The following is a 10,221-nucleotide window of genomic DNA, read 5'->3' as shown; positions in this document are numbered from 1 at the left end:
CAGGAGTGTGGCGTCACCAACGCCATACCTCCCAATTTTTAAAGAGTAGAAAGAGGGGCAAAATGTGCGGCCACGGCAAATTTGGCTCCACCCACTTTTATGTTGATTCCACCCATTCTCATTCATTTATCATGTGCTCCCACACAGTATAATCCTCCTACAGTCACCCGTAAATTATAGGCCCCCCCTCCATCTCTCCCCCAGTTTCATATACACCCTTCCTCTGCCCCCAGTTTCATGTCCCCCCCTCCATCTCTGTCCCCAGTTTCATCACGTTCTCCCCCTTCATCTGCCCAAAGTTTCATGTTCCCCGTCTCTGCCCCAGTGTCATGCTGTTCCCCCCTCCCCTTCATTTGCCCCCTCAGTTTCATTGGGCCCCCTCCATCTCTGTCCCCAGTTTCATGCCGTTCTCTCCCCACCCCTTCATCTTCCCCAGTGTCATGCCGTTCCCCCCCTCCCCTTCATTTGCCCCCCCAGTTTCATTGGGTCCCCTCCATCTCTGTCACCAGTTTCATGCCGTTCTCTCCCCACCCCCTTCATCTTCCCCAGTGTCATGCCGTTCCCCCCTCCCCTTCATTTGCCCCCCAGTTTCATGGGCCCCCTTCATTATGTTCCACCTTTATATTTAATACAAAACAAACACTTACACTCACCTTCCATCGTTCCCCCGACGCTCCTCTCTCACTCCAGTCACATACGTGATTAAAGCAGGAGCTGTGACCTCAGCTCCTGCTTAGCTCCGGCCCGGCTTGCGTGTGTAGGCGCGATGTGATGACGTCATCGCGCCTACACACGCAAGCCGGGCCGGAGCTTTAAAGCAGGCACTTGCCCGACTATGCCGTGCGCTGACGCCGGCCCTGCTTAGAAGTTTGAAGCCACCATCGGAAGAAGACGCGAAGAAGACCCATTCCTGAAGAAGATAGAGGCGGCACTGGAGAGTTCTCTCCCAGCACTGGAAACGCCCCCAGTGCTGCGAGAGAACTTATTTGCATACCGACGAAAACCGGATTATATACCAAACGGCGGCCAGGAGAAAACATCTAAAGGTAGGAGAAGAATAGCCTTTCTTAAGGCTATTCCTACGTGTTAGGAACAAAAAATTTACTTTTACGGTATTATAACATATATAAAATACTATTCCTATATGGTATCGCCACGATCGTACTGACCCGCACAATATAGCCAATTCGTCTGAATGCCATGAAAATAAATCCCATAAGAAATGGTGCAATTAATGGGATTTTTTCCAATTTCACCCCATTCAGAATTTTTTCCAGATTCTCAGTACATCGTACAGAATATTAAATGGCGCCATTATCAAGTACAATTTGTCCCGCAAAAAATAAGCCCTTCGTGAATGGAGAAATAAATAAAAAATTATAGTTTTTGAAATGTGGGGAGGAAAAAACAAAAAAACAAAAAAATTAAATTTGGCAATCCTGAAGGTTTTAAAAAAAAAAGTGTGAAAAACACCCTGAAAAATACCGTAAAAAGCTGCATTTCGGTTCCGTCTTAGAGCAATCCACTCGAAATAGATTCGGAGGGACGGAAGGTTATTTGATTTTTCACTTTCCCAATCAAAATGGCTCCCGCGTTTTTAGCAAAGGTTTCCCTTAATCTGTGAAATTGAAAATTTTTGCCGAGCCTCTGAAGGGCCCAAGAGCGCGGTTATCACGCACCGAGCGGTATAAATCCTGGATGTCATGTCATGACCTGGAAAAGATTGAATTATGATTTTCCTACCTCCTTGAGATATATTAGATTGCTATTTGTATAAGAGCTTACAGTGAAATGTGTTTGTAACAAGTAAAATATCGCCGCGAGACCCTAAGAAGATTAGCGGGAGACGTCCGCCTCACGAGAAAACCAAGTAATTATAAAGAGGAAAAAAAAAAGTGCCTCTCAAATGTCATTACAGGGAGCCAAAAATAAACAGGGTTACTTAAAGGGGAACTCCGTGCAACTAGATTTCTCATTGTAACGACTTATATAGAAGTCTCTCTGACCCCCTAACAGGTCCGGGCTGTTTATAAGAGTCACTGTTCTAACTGTACTGGCCAAAGAGGGCGGAGCCTGACACAAGGTGTGGTTGTCATTGAAATTCTTTGTCATGCTCCGCCCCCTCAAACCCTGCTCTAGGTATAACACAATCTATCTAATTTTCAATCTATGGCAGATTTATGTGTGATAAGCCACAATTCTACCCCTAGCCCTTTGACTATTCCCAATCACATCTGACGCCCCATTTTCGGACCAGCACATGTCATATATACAGCAACTGTTACCCCCAATGGTCTGGGAGATTTGCCTGGACTTCCATGAGCGCATCCCTTTCTATCGGGACCCTCCTGGAACTTCCAGGAAAGTTGACCACTATGAGTATAATGTCTCCCTTGTGGCCCCCAGTATGTTTCTTTGTGGCCTCAGCACATTATAATGTCCCCTCTTTGTAGTCCCTACATATTATAATACCCCTTATTGTGGTCCCATTCATTATAATGCCCCCCCCCCCGCAATCTCAACAAATTATAATGTCCCTTTCTTGTGATCCCTACATATTATAATGTTCCCCCTGTAGTGCCCACATATTATAATGCTCCCCCTGTAGTGCCCATATGTTATAATGCTCCCCCTGTAGTTCTTACATATTATAATGCTCCCCCTGTAGTGCCCATATATTATAATGCTCCCCCTGTAGTTCCTACATATTATAATGCTCCCCCTGTAGTGCCCATATATTATAATGCTCCCCCTGTAGTTCCCACATATTATAATGCTCCCCCTGTAGTGTCCATATATTATAATGCTCCCCCTGTAGTTCCTACATATTATAATGCTCCCCCTGTAGTTCCCACATATTATAATGCTCCCCCTGTAGTTCCCACATATTATAATGCTCCCCCTGTAGTTCCCACATATTATAATGCTCCCCCTGTAGTTCCTACATATTATAATGCTCCCCCTGTAGTTCCCACATATTATAATGCTCCCCCTGTAGTTCCTTCATATTATAATGCTCCCCCTGTAGTTCCTGCATATTATAATGCTCCCCCTGTAGTTCCCGCATATTATAATGCTCCCCCTGTAGTTCCCACATATTATAATGCTCCCCCTGTAGTTCCCACATATTATAATGCTCCCCCTGTAGTTCCTGCATATTATAATGCTCCCCCTGTAGTTCCCACATATTATAATGCTCCCCCTGTAGTTCCCGCATACTATAATGCTCCCCCTGTAGTTCCCGCATACTATAATGCTCCCCCTGTAGTTCCCGCATATTATAATGCTCCCCCTGTAGTTCCCACATATTATAATGCTCCCCCTGTAGTTCCCACATATTATAATGCTCCCCCTGTAGTTCCTGCATATTATAATGCTCCCCCTGTAGTTCCCACATATTATAATGCTCCCCCTGTAGTTCCCGCATACTATAATGCTCCCCCTGTAGTTCCCGCATACTATAATGCTCCCCCTGTAGTTCCCGCATACTATAATGCACCCCCTGTAGTTCCCGCATACTATAATGCTCCCCCTGTAGTTCCCACATATTATAATGCCCCTTCCTTTTTGTCTCCATGTATTATAATACCTACTCCTTGTGGGAAACCCTGACCTTGCCCGGTTTCCCGGGTCTACTCCAGTCTTTGCAGTTTGGAGAAGTAGGTGTGACGTAGGGATGAGACTAAATCGAGTCCAAGATGCTGAGCTACATAGTAAGTCGTAATTGATCAGTGGGGGTCTGATTTCTGGGGTCACGAAAACAGGGGTCCCTAGTACCCCTGTCTAAGTGGAACCCTATATTTGGCTGCTCTTTGACAGTCCCACAGAGATCAATGTAATAGTGGACTGTTGCTCCCTTATGGACTTACAAGAGACCCCTATTTTTGTGATTGGCACCAAATGGTGGAAACCCCACTGATCAGACACTTACAGTATCCTCTATATTATATATAAGTGTTCTGTTGTAAATGTGAAACAACCCCTTTAAGCGTCCCTTTAAGTCTATCACTATTACATTGTTGCTGTTTTTATCTACAGTTTCTTCTTTCTTCATTCCACATGATCTTCCTCTGGATTTGTCTTATCCTGTAACATCTTGGAGTCAGACAGCCGCTTCTCCTCGGTCAGGTTAATCCTACACACAGCGACCTCTAGTGGGATCTCACAGCAGTGCACGGGGGACACGTTAAAGGAGTCCCTGGAAAGTATGTTAAAGGAGTTAAAGGAGTACCCATGGGTGCTATTACTTAGAATATGTCTTCGGCATTAGAATCTCTCTGGGCCCAGATCTCTCCAGAGATCTTCCCACTCGGCGTCTGTAGTCAGATTGGGAGGGGGGAGATCTCTGGAGTTACACTCTAACCCACTGTATTGTTATCAGACCGGATGGACCTGGATTTATATAGCAAAGTCTAAAAATTGTCTAGACCCCTCGGAAAAGGGTCATAGGGAGAGGCGTAACGAGAAGCTCCTGAGCCCCAAAGCAGAATCTGTACCAGGCCCCGTTATGGGGTACTAAAGGGCAACATATGCCACTGTATATAGGGAAAAAATGGTGGCCATACACTGTGGGGGGACAGAAATGGCATCATATACTGTGTGGGGGGTCATATTCTATGTGGCACGGGGGCATGTGAGGGGGCCATATAATGTTGGGAGGGTTAAAAAAAAAGGGGGTCATATATTGTGGGGGGTAGATCAAACAAAGTTGAGGTTATAACTAGGGAGGGGCCAAAAAAATGAGACCCGTATACTGAGTAGGGGCCAAAAAAAAGGTGTTGTGTACCTTGTGTGTTTCTTATTTTGGGGGGCAAAGGAGAAGAGTACCTTAGAGATGAGCGAATACCTCGCTCCATAGGAATGAATGGAAGCGGCCGGCGCTTAACCCCTTGCTGTTCAGCCGCTCCCATTCATTCCTATGGGAGCAAGGTATTTGAAACTACGTTTCGAATACTGTTCGAATCAACTCTACTTTCTATAGTTCGCCTCAGGCAGCAGAGAGACGAGGTTCACCCCTGGGTGGGGGCTGGAGAAAAAACTCCACCTGTGCCGGAATTGGTGGGGGAGGAGCCTATTAGCAAAGGAAGAGACTTGAGGTGGTAAAGGTGATGAAGTGGTTAAGTCTATGGCAACTTGCCTAAGGAATTAAGAATGACCCCCCAAGTGGACATTAGGGGTAAAAAAAGCAACAGGAAATTCCATCCCTGCCGGCTAATCTGGTGGTCACACCGCAGCCACGAATACCAGATTACAAGAATATTTCCATCCGATGAGCACAGGTGATGGCCGCCCCTGAGACACTTTGTCACTTTCCTTGCCATGGGCTCGTCCTTCATTGCTCGGCCTCTAGTGACAGCTCTGATGGCTTCTTCAGTCTGTTCCTTCCATGTGCGGAGTCTGACATCCTGCTCTCGCCAAGGTCTGGGCCCTGAGACATAATCCTCATAAATCTTCAGGCCTTTCAGCAGCTGTCAGAGGAGAGACATGCCGCCATGTCGTGCCATGCCAGTTATTATCTGGCTTTCAGGGACTTTCCTACATCACAGGCCGGGGATAGGATTTCATCGAGCCATACAGATAATGACTGGGATACAGGCGCATTCACTGCGAGGAGCGTAGCGGTATAATGTCCCCAACATCAAGGACACGTGTAGGGTTAATCTCCTGCTGTAACGCTAATACCGCCCTCAATGTCCCTGCACTGTATATAGAAACTCCTTACCATTTCTGCACAATGTGTCACAAAAATTGGTTTACTTAAATTAATTCTGCAGCGAGGCCTCCGGTCTGTGCCAGTCACTACAGCGAGGCCTCGGGTCTGTGCCGGTCACTACAGCGAGGCCTCAGGTCTGTGCCAGTCACTACATTGGCTGCCTATTCATTATAGAATACAATATAAAGTTCTCCCCCTCACCCACTAGGCTCTCCATAATGCCGCACCTCCATACATTTCCTCCCTCATCTCTGTCTACCGCCCAACCCGTGTTCTCCGCTCACTCAATGACCTAACACTTACATCCTCTATTATCAGAACCTCCCACGCTCGTATACAAGACTTCTCCCGAGCTGCACCACTTCTCTGGAATGCTCTACCCCGGACAATCAGATTAACTCCCAATTTCTACAGCTTCAAACGCAAACTAAAGACACATCTTATCAGACCGGCCGATCACAATTCCTAATGTAAACCCTTCTATACCGTCATTAGAATCCCCAAAATCTAACCCTCCTCTGTCCCCGCTCCCACATTACCCCACATGATATGATGTCATCTCAGGATAACTTTATAGGTCCAAGCTCCATCCACATGTTACAGGACACGACTGGTGACGGCTCATAAAGTTTTATGTTTGTGTAATGACAGTCACCTCTATTACAAAAGTGTCTGACCTCTGTATAAGCAATGCCGCCCCTGCTACCTCTTGTGTCACCCCCTCTACCTCATAGATTGTAAGCTCTTGTGAGCAGGGCCCTCAGTCCCATTGTGTGAAATGACGTTCTTTGTTATGTATGTCTGTATTTGAACCCTACAAATTGTACAGCGCTGCGGAATATGTTGGCGCTATATAAATACAATGTATTATTACTATTATTATTACTCTGCAACAGCTGAATGTCCATTACTGTTATCCTATGAGAGAAGACAGCAACGGACATTAACAATGGTAGTATGAACCCACCCTACTGTAAGTACACAGTGACTGCACCAGCAGAATAGTGAACGCAGCTCTGGAGTATAATACAGGATAAGTAATGTAATGTATGTACACAGTGACTGTACCAGCAGAATAGTGAGCGCAGCTCTGGAGTATAATACAGGATAAGTAATGTAATGTATGTACAAAGTGACTGCACCAGCAGAATAGTGAGCGCAGCTCTGGAGTATAATACAGGATGTAACTCAGGATCAGTACAGGATAAGTAATGTAATGTATGTACACAGTGACTATACCAGCAGAATAGTGAGCGCAGCTCTGGAGTATAATACAGGATAAGTAATATAATGTATGTACACAGTGACTGTACCAGCAGAATAGTGAGCGCAGCTCTGGAGTATAATACAGGATAAGTAATGTAATGTATGTACACAGTGACCGCACCAGCAGAATAGTGAGCGCAGCTCTGGAGTATAATACAGGATAAGTAATGTAATGTATGTACACAGTGACCGTACCAGTAGAATAGTGAGTGTAGCTCTTGAGTATAATACAGGATAAGTAATGTAATGTATGTACACAGTGACTGTACCAGCAGAATAGTGAGCGCAGCTCTGGAGTATAATACAGGATAAGTAATGTAATGTATGTACACAGTGACTGTACCAGCAGAATAGTGAGCGCAGCTCTGGAGTATAATACAGGATAAGTAATGTAATGTATGTACACAGTGACTGCACCAGCAGAATAGTGAGTGCAGCTCTGGAGTATAATACAGGATAAGTAATGTAATGTATGTACACAGTGACTGCACCAGCAGAATAGTGAGTGCAGCTCTGGAGTATAATACAGGATAAGTAATGTAATGTATGTACACAGTGACTGCACCAGCAGAATAGTGAGCGCAGCTCTGGAGTATAATACAGGATAAGTAATGTAATGTATGTACACAGTGACTGTACCAGTAGAATAGTGAGCGTAGCTCTTGAGTATAATACAGGATAAGTAATGTAATGTATGTACACAGTGACTGTACCAGCAGAATAGTGAGTGCAGCTCTGGAGTATAATACAGGATAAGTAATGTAATGTATGTACACAGTGACTGTACCAGTAGAATAGTGAGTGTAGCTCTTGAGTATAATACAGGATAAGTAATGTAATGTATGTACACAGTGACTGTACCAGCAGAATAGTGAGTGCAGCTCTGGAGTATAATACAGGATAAGTAATGTAATGTATGTACACAGTGACTGCACCAGCAGAATAGTGAGCGCAGCTCTGGAGTATAATACAGGATAAGTAATGTAATGTATGTACACAGTGACTGTACCAGCAGAATAGTGAGCGCAGCTCTGGAGTATAATACAGGATAAGTAATGTAATGTATGTACACAGTGACTGTACCAGCAGAATAGTGAGTGCAGCTCTGGAGTATAATACAGGATAAGTAATGTAATGTATGTACACAGTGACTGTACCAGCAGAATAGTGAGCGCAGCTCTGGAGTATAATACAGGATAAGTAATGTAATGTATGTACACAGTGACTGTACCGGCAGAATAGTGAGCGCAGCTCTGGAGTATAATACAGGATAAGTAATGTAATGTATGTACACAGTGACTGCACCAGCAGAATAGTGAGCGCAGCTCTGCAGTATAAAGTAATGTATATACATTCTATATGTAAATTGTAAGACAAGGTCAGAATTGGACGGGCGCCATAAATTGACAGATAATAAAGCTGTGGCCTTCCTAAGCCAATATAAAAAGCAATTTGAGTCTTCTGACAGTCTCACCTCTTCTCCCAAGTGAAATATATTTACTTGATAACACTCAGATTCAGGATGACGAGGAGCAGAAATGAACAGACGACTTTGGGGAATTCTCTTTTATTAATTTCCAAGCCATCGTCTTTACCTTTAATTTCTATTGATTTAATATCGTGAACTTTCAGCGTTTCGCTTGGTTTTTTATTACATTCTTCTTCATGTGCCGGAGTATTCAAGAGCTGAAAACCTACCTGAGGCTTAGACATTGCTTCAGGGTTTATCTTAGCCAACATAGACAGGCCCCCTCCCCCAATGCACCTGGGTACCTCCAAGATGGCGACTGTGTCCTCTATTGTGCAAGCGCATCTTCACTCTGTGCTGAGCGCTTTCAGCTCCTGTACAACCGCCATCTTGGGAAGTGATGGATGCTGACACTTGTTTGAGGTGTTCTGTATATGGGTGAAGGCAACCCCTAAATCGATATGGTGATTTTTTTTTTTTTTTTTTATGCTTTCATTTGTCAGTGCATTGCATTTCGGCAAATTTTTTTTGCGGAATATGGACAATCCCTTTAATCACTTAAATGACTGGTCCTGGTAGATGACCGGACACATTTTCGTTTTATATGGTTTGCTCCAATTCCCGGACAACCCTATAAACTCTGTAAGGACATACAGGTACGATAATTTGTGATCAGTTCTCTCTGACAGTAAGTATATAACTTCCCTACAGCACTCCCACAGGAGAAATGAAGTATTACACCCATGAACATTCTATTGACTTTTGGTTTCCTGCAGGACTGGACAGGTCCTCCAGAGAGGGAGACACTCTTGGTAGCCGCTCTCAGATTCCTGCATTTAGTTAGATTACTGAGGCACCTGATACCTCGAGAGTGCTGGAATAACAGCAGGTTGCTCCAGAATATGACAGTGCAGACTAGGTCTGTGTAATCCGGAGGTGCAGCTCATTCATGTTGACTTCTATGGGAGCGCGGAGCACGGCTGCCCTGTGGCGGCTCTCATCAGGAGACACAACAAAGACACAGTTGTCTGCTACAAGAAACAAGAAAGACGCTTTAATTTGAAAGTGCTGATTTCTTCTTTTTTTTTTAATCACGGAGACGCCGCTGACGTCTTTCAGCCGCCTGATGAAATCTCTTTGATTACACTTCGACAGAGGATCCGCAGTGGGGGGGGGGGCATGATGGGGAAAATGTGGGAAAAATCAATTAAACTCACCAACAACAACGTACAACCAACAGGAAAGCAAAACAGCAATGAGACTTATCAGGGTATGTTCACACATAGGAATTCGGTGCTGATTTTCAGGAGTCAAATTTAGGGCCAAATTTCACCCTGAATCCATCGCTATATTCATGATGCTCCATGTGACTTGGGATGCATGGTGTCACCCAGGAGGCTGGGAGAGAGAGCGCGAGGGACACCGCGAACAGGCCCGAAGACACCCCAGACTATAAGAATTTCACTTTCGGATGAACACGAAACTTTTAGAAAATTTGGGTCAAATTTGTTTTGATCCTATCCGGTTCACTCATCTCCACTTGGTTTGTTTACTTTAGACTAATTTTGTTGGGCTAAAGTTTTGTTGTATTTAAGCCACGCCCTTCTCCTAAACCACACCCCTTTGTAACAAACCACAACCCTCACTGCCAAGCCACACCCCTTACCGCTAAACCACACCCCTTTGTAACAAACCACAGCCCTCACTGCTAAGCCACACCCCTTACCGCTAAACCACACCCTTTATAACAAACCACAACCCTCACTACTAAGCC

Source organism: Leptodactylus fuscus, chromosome 7, assembly GCF_031893055.1.
Source record: "Leptodactylus fuscus isolate aLepFus1 chromosome 7, aLepFus1.hap2, whole genome shotgun sequence".
Lineage (NCBI taxonomy): Eukaryota > Metazoa > Chordata > Amphibia > Anura > Leptodactylidae > Leptodactylus > Leptodactylus fuscus.
The sequence above is the reverse complement of the archived record's forward strand: the minus strand, read 5'-3'. Positions refer to the sequence as shown.